Genomic DNA, 6,000 nt, shown 5'->3' on the forward strand with positions numbered 1-6,000 from the left:
ATTGATGTGAGTAGTGCCCATTCAAGATAATGTATCTCTTAATTACAACCCCTTGTTTCAAGGGAAAACCCTTTGATTCCAACCACGTTGTCTTTGTACATGAGTTTATTTATTTTCATGTTTAAGGGGATATGTGTTTTTATTTATTTGTGGCTGTACCTAATAATTTATTTAGCTTGCCTATGTACCCTTGGCGGGGATCAAGCCAATTCGTAGTTCTTATTTTGGGATCTTAGATTTAAAGTCCTCAAATTGATTTTCCCCAATTTAAATGATGGACATTTAAGTCAAACACTTTGTATTTAATTAAGCATCGACTTAATTTTGCTTTTGGGTGAGATAATTGGTTTTAATCTCAAGGATAAGTCAAAGACCATGTTTTTATGGAAATTGAATCATGAATTCTCTTTTTGAGAAGTTGAATGTTCAAGCAATTTTCCCTTTTCTTTCATTTGCTTCCTTGTAGGAATTTTAATGATATTTGGATTGAGGTTTCCAAATTTAATTAAGGGAAAGAAAACTCCTTTGAAGCAATTTTATTTTTTTATTAACATGTTTTAGGAATTGGGAATTGGAAAAATTCCTCAAATCAATTTTTATGGTCATTTTATTTTGTGAATTATTAACTCCAATCTTGATTAACAAATCAAGAATACCCAAAAAATTAATCATGTTGGAATTTGAAAGAATTAGAATCCCCACTTTATTTAAAATGATTTTGGGAATCAAGAATTCCATTAAAATGTGGTGGAGTCAAGAACTCCATTAATTTGGTAGAATCAAGGACTCCATTAATTGAGTAAAGTCAAGGACTCCATTAAAATGGTCAAGGACTCCATTAATTGGTAGAGTCAAGGACTCCATTAAAATATGGTAGAGTGAAGGACTCTATTAAAATGTGATAGAGTTAAGGACTCCATTGATGAATTTGATTTGGTAGAGTCAAGGACTCCATTGATGAATTTGATTTGGTAAAGTCAAGGACTCTAATCGAGAAAACACTGAACCAAAGCTTGGAAGAATTTTTATTTGGTAATGTTCAAATAGGATTTATGAGTTAGAGACTCGTATCTAAAGCTTCATGCATAGAGTTAGGAACTCCTCATGAAACCCAACCCTATTTGTTTTACCAAACAAAAATTCAGGTTTGAAAAAGAGGAAGAGGGAGAGATTTAGTATCCGTTTGGATACTGAGTTTCATGTCTACGTTCACGTTTTGGCATTTTTATTTTATTTTTAAGAAGCATGTTTCTGTCTTTTCTAGTGGGTCTCTTGTACCATTCATGGGATTCATGGGATCCACAAACTTCTTTTTTCACCAAAATTTTCATTAAAAATTGGTCTCACGGTACTATCCACACATTTAAAAATTATTTTGCTACAGTATTTTTAGCTTTCAATTTTCAATTTTCATCAAAATAAGCAGTATCGAAATAAACCCTCAGAGAAGAAAGTGACTGATAAAATCCCCACCTAATGCTGTGTTCCTATGCTTGTTGCTTTCTATCTCTGCTTGTCTCTTTATTTTATTTTATTTTATTTTTCTTTTCCTCTTTTTTGGCTTGCTGAACACTCCTTTAATTTATAGAGGAATTGGGAAACCGCTTTCCCCTATTTTTTTTGTTAACTGATCAAATCATGGCCAAAACTGTAAGGAAAGTGCAGTACTTTTTTCCGGGCCGTTAACTTCTTACACATTCAAACCACTACCGACTTTCAGCTTTTTAATTTTTTAATATTTTATTTACTCCTGCCGTGGTCATCTTTTCACTCTTTATCTCCTTTTTTTTAATGTACAATGGCAGACTTGCCTTTTGATAATGCTGTGCCCACCTTTTCTTTAGCCCTTATTTTTCTCACTTTAGTTCTTTCTTATAGGTAATGGCAGACTAGCTTATAGGTAGTTCGTTTTACTAGTTTTTGGACTCACATGATTATTGTTATTATTTTTTTAATGTGTCAACCCTTATTTTCGGGTGAGGTACATTTGTTTTAAGGTTCATTCTCCTATACCCCCTCTTTATTTTAGGGGGTTAGGTACTCACATAAGTTTTAGCCATTAGATTTATTTGTTTTAATCTTAGCCATTTATGTAATTTTAATAGGATATCAGTTACCGGCCAGTCAGGTTAACATATAAAACTGAAAAAAAAAAAAAAAAAAAAACATGCGGTTCTAGTTCTGCTTCTTCTTCTCTCGCATCTCAACGTCTCTTCTCTCCAGCTTTCATTGCTGATGTTCTTAGGTAAATCACTGAATCTATTTTTTGGCATCCTGTGCCTTTACAATCTAGAGTCTCTAAATTTCTTATAGAATTCATTTTTGGGATTTTGATTCTTAACCATTTTCCTCTATATTTGTTGAAGTTAGGGAAAAACCCTAGTGATCTGTTTGCATGCCATGGATTCTGTCTCTTCCATCAATTGTAAATCTGAATCACAAAATATTGATAGGATTGTCTAGGTTTATTTGTGCCTCTGTGGGTTTCATTTGATTTGTTTATGATTTTTTTGTTGATTTTGTTTGATTTGTTTATGATTTTTTGGGGTTTCGTTTGATTTGTTTCTGATTTCTCTGTGAGTTTTGTTTGATTTGTTTCTGATTTCTTGTGGGTTTGTATCTACTGGTAAGGATCAGAACTGCGTTGGTTTAGTTTTGTTAAGAAATTGTTGATTTATAATACAAATATTGACATAAATAAATGATTTAGAATGGGAAAAACACAGTGGAAAGTGGAAACTATACAAAGTTCAAAAATGGGGACAAATTATAACTTAAAAGACAGGAAAACATTGTCAAATTCTCATCCTTGAATAATGGAGGTGGGATGGATGGTGAAACCATCCTCCCTCTTCCATTGAATATAAAAAGAAGAAGAATACAGATAAAGATGTGGTATAGTTACTTCCAAAAGGGCACAATGCAAAAGGTTTAGACTGATGCACAGGGATCTAAATCACCCACGGAAGAAGCCACATTGCTAGGGAAAGAATTAAAACTTAATCTACCGTTAGCCCATTGCAGCTTGCCATTTAGTAGCATCTTTTTCTATTACTCTTATGGATGTTGGAGTAATTTAAAAATTGCAACTTGAGACCAAAATTCTTTAATTGTCAATATGCCAAAACTCGTGTCTTTCAATCCTGAAATCCACAAGAAACAAAATATAGAAGGATATGAGACAATTGTCTTTCTATAATTTTTATATGAATTAGCAATAACTTTGGACTTATAAATGATAACCTAAATACATTAGGATTCCGACAACATCTTTGTCCTTTTAAGTGAAATTTTGTCCTGGCATTTTGCTTTAGAGATTGAATACTAGTGAAACAAAGGCAATTTGTTTAACAGAGATCAAAAGAGCTTTTTTTGTCCTAACTCAAAACTACTGAAATTCAGAACTAGCTATTAGGTGTACTGCTAGAGATCTTGCTAAAAAATCATTTCATTGAAATATGTCTTAATATTTCCTTCATATTTCTAGAAAAGAAACAGAGGATAAAGGGACTACATAGGCATCTAAAACAACAAAAAAGGACTGAAGCAACACTAAAACCACATCACATAGAACTTTACAATAGTTTTCACCTTATTTTCTTAATATATATTTCAAAATTCAGATGGACTAACATATATATTCTCAAACATCTGTATTATACGAACTTTGATTTCTAGATCCAGTGAATGCAAAAAATGAAAATTTTCAACTATATAATATTAAGAAGTCTGATAAATGGAAAGTACCTCTATGGGAAAAAGGAAAAAAATGAAGTTTTTCTCTGATGCTCTAGTAATTAGTGGAGACCAATTTCAGATTCTAAAGGAAGAAGGAAATGTCACCTTCTATTTGTATTGAACAGTGCATCTTTTTCTTGGTTCTGAAAAACCTCTTCAGGATAATATTGTTGTGAGAAAGCATTGATGTTCAGTTCTTCCTTGCCAAATCATTTCCCTATGCAACAATATTTTCTTCTAGGGGCACTCCAGATTTCCTAGAAATAACAGATATCAAAAATAAGAAATTAGAATAAAACAAGGAACTTGGTTTCAATAATTGAGTTCAGGGACTGATAGTGTAGTTTCGTTTTCTTTATAACTATATGCTTTTTCCTTGACTGCTATCTATTTGTTATTTTTTTTGTTACCATCAAGCATTCAACTTAGCACATAGAAAATTCCAATTTAATGAATTTATGTGTTTTTTTATAGATGTCAAACAAAGTCTGGATTATAACTTTATTCCTTTATGGTAAGTTAAGCAACCCTATGAATTCAAGACTACATCAAAGATGAAAGGAAATTCATGTTATGTAAGTGCAAAACCACTTCTATACAAAGCTCTTATAATGTCTCAACTTTTGATATCCATCTTAACGGAAGATTTGTGTAGGACAACTTTTGATATCCCTTATGAAGCAAGTTCTTGTGGCTCCTTCCTTGCAGAATTCTTTTTTTTTAATATTGGTGCACTTATACAGGTATGCCTAATAAATATATGTTTGTTTGTTTTTTCTATTTTAGAAGAGAGAATTATATTAAGATTTGGTTCCATTGTTGTGGAATAATTTTTAATTACACGTCTCATTATTTTGTAGGAGGACTTGTTGGAACTTTTTCGATACAGGTTGGCAGCAGAGCTAGTGCTTTCAAAGGATAATAAACAACAAGGTTTTAAATTATTTAAAGCACTAAAAAATAGAACTATTGGATTTTTTTTTTCAACCTCTCAAATGACAATGCTTTGTATTAGTGTGAATGTGAGTCTTTATCTATTAGCAAACAAGAGCACTGTATACATCATCTAGATAATACACAACCTTCAATTTTGAGTTTTGACATTTGTAGTTTGTACTAAGATAAAAGTGTAGGTGCGATAACCTTCTCTGTCTGTGGTATAAACCACAATGAATTTTTGTTCGTTTATTATTTCATAATAAATCATATTGAATCATCTTCTATATTCTTTTGATTTGATTTCTCATGTTTGCTTAAGGATATTTTTTGGAATAGAATGATAAAATATTCTCTGACCCATAGTTGTCAGTATTGTACGATACGTGATACATATCGTACAATATGCAATACGTATCGTATCGTATGTAAAAAGTTTCGTATCGTATCGACGTATCATAAGTGCTCGTGAATCATACAATGTAGTGTGCATATCGTATGAATCGTATCGTATCGTAAAATCGTCCATATTGTACGATACATAGAAAAATGCTTTAAAATGATATTTTTTGTTAAAATTTGTACTTTTATTTGAATCTAACAAGTTGTTAGACTTGTTTTTAACACAAAATTATTAATTTACTTAATTTGGCCTAATAAAATAACATATTCTTAAGTTTTTTTCCCCTCTCTTTTTCTTATAAAATTTAGACTACACAGTACACACTTACACTTCACTTTAATATTTGCAAATTTATTTTCTATTCTATGAATAAGATATTAATTGACAATATGATTTTTTTTTTGTCATTATTGTTATAAGTCCAAGAAACTAGAATGCCAAGAAGAATTTTTCTTTTTAATTATTAAAATAAAAGGAACAAGGAGAGATAGTAAATGTTAATGACGGTGAAGAAAACTTTAATGAAGAAATATTTGCAAAATGATAAACAAGTTTTTTTCCCCTCTCTTTTTCCTATAAAATTTAGACTACACAATATACACTTACACTTCACTTGAATATTTGCAAATTTATTTTCTATACCATTGTGGGGAGTAAAAGACCAATAGGCCCATGTCGATGTCTACACTGGGCCAGGGGCCCAGCCCAAGGAAAAACACCTCCTCGGCCATGAGGAGAATCCTCCTTGGCGTGGATATAACCGAGGATAAAAGAGGCAGCTTGCCACTGGTAGTGACACCCCATATCGTCCCACAAAGCAGGAAAAACACTAAAGCAGAAAAGGATAACGGAGAAAACAGAAGTGTCTAAAGGAAGGGCTGCCATTATTGCATTCAGTGCCTTGTGCCTGACATGGCCATACT

The 6,000-nt window shown here is 31.8% G+C and overlaps 1 long non-coding RNA gene across 1 annotated transcript; it reads left to right on the top strand.

The window, feature by feature from the left end:
* The first annotated feature begins 2,160 nt into the window (after positions 1-2,160).
* On the top strand, positions 2,161-4,909 carry LOC115969373. Its single transcript, XR_004086957.1, has 3 exons — positions 2,161-2,245; positions 4,213-4,481; positions 4,599-4,909. It is a non-coding gene; the product is annotated as an uncharacterized LOC115969373 (long non-coding RNA).
* Positions 4,910-6,000: the final 1,091 nt, after the last annotated feature.

Source organism: Quercus lobata, chromosome 11 (genome assembly GCF_001633185.2).
Source record: "Quercus lobata isolate SW786 chromosome 11, ValleyOak3.0 Primary Assembly, whole genome shotgun sequence".
In the NCBI taxonomy this organism is placed as follows: domain Eukaryota; kingdom Viridiplantae; phylum Streptophyta; class Magnoliopsida; order Fagales; family Fagaceae; genus Quercus; species Quercus lobata.